The 1,010-nt window shown below is 41.8% G+C and overlaps 1 pseudogene; it reads right to left on the bottom strand.

Moving 5' to 3' along the window:
- Positions 1-376: 376 nt before the first annotated feature.
- LOC121940938 lies at positions 377-1,005 on the bottom strand (annotated as a pseudogene).
- Between the last annotated feature and the right edge of the window lie 5 nt (positions 1,006-1,010).

Below are 1,010 nucleotides of genomic sequence, written 5' to 3'. Positions count from 1 at the left end.
TTCTATAAAAAAATCTGTCAATATTTAGAATTTGAAATATAACAAACTACAACACTAATTTGTAAAAATGCCTTTAGTTTCATCAAAACTGAGACTTTCAACATCATATAAAAATTATTAAATATTATACATAATGTTAAAAAAAAAACAAAAGAAATAGCTCCCTGAGGTTTTACAAAGTAAAAGTTCCCCCATGTTGACACTTTCTTAGCACTTTTAAATTATTTATTTTTTATTGACTTGGCAAAACTATCAAATATTGACCCCGATAATCAGCCAATGATCTGTAGAGCCTTAATTACTTTAATAGATTATCATTATTATTGTTTGCATTATTATTATCAGTGAGACACACATTTATCGTTTCTCTTGTTACTGTCTGTCGATCGTCTTCCCGGCAGAACGTGCGAGCAGACGTTTGCACGTGCTGCGTATTTTGGACATGTTGAGGCCATACATCGCGGGGTTAAAGAGCGGCTGGCACATAAAAAAATACAACGATAAAAATATCTGCAACATTTTGGGCACGCCGCTCATGTCAAACCTGCTCTGCATGATTTCAAAGAAAGAGCTGAGGGAGAAGTTGAGCAGCGAGGCGAGGTGAGGCGAGCACGTGCTCACGGCTTTCTGCCTCGTCTGTCTGGAGCCCGAAAAACAGACTTTCAGGATCTCGGTGTAACTGTAGAGAATGAGAGACACGGGGACGCAGACTGAGGCAGAAAAAGCGATGAGTTCGTAGATGTTGTTTTCTCTGGTGTCAGAACACGCCAGCTTTATGACGAAGTAATTGTCACAGTAGACTTTGTCAATGACGTTCCCGCACAGCTGCAAGGACGCACTCAAGGCCGTCGCCACCAAAACGCCCAAAACTGGAGGAAACCACGCGACAGCAACCATCGTGACGACCTTAACAGACGTCATGCTCGCGCTATACTGCAGAGGGAAACAGACGGCCAGATATCGGTCATAAGACACGACGGCCAAGTTAGTTAACTCGACACCTCCGTACG

This window comes from Plectropomus leopardus, unplaced genomic scaffold (assembly GCF_008729295.1).
Source record: "Plectropomus leopardus isolate mb unplaced genomic scaffold, YSFRI_Pleo_2.0 unplaced_scaffold9937, whole genome shotgun sequence".
NCBI lineage: Eukaryota > Metazoa > Chordata > Actinopteri > Perciformes > Serranidae > Plectropomus > Plectropomus leopardus.
The sequence above is the reverse complement of the archived record's forward strand: the minus strand, read 5'-3'. Positions and strand labels throughout refer to the sequence as shown.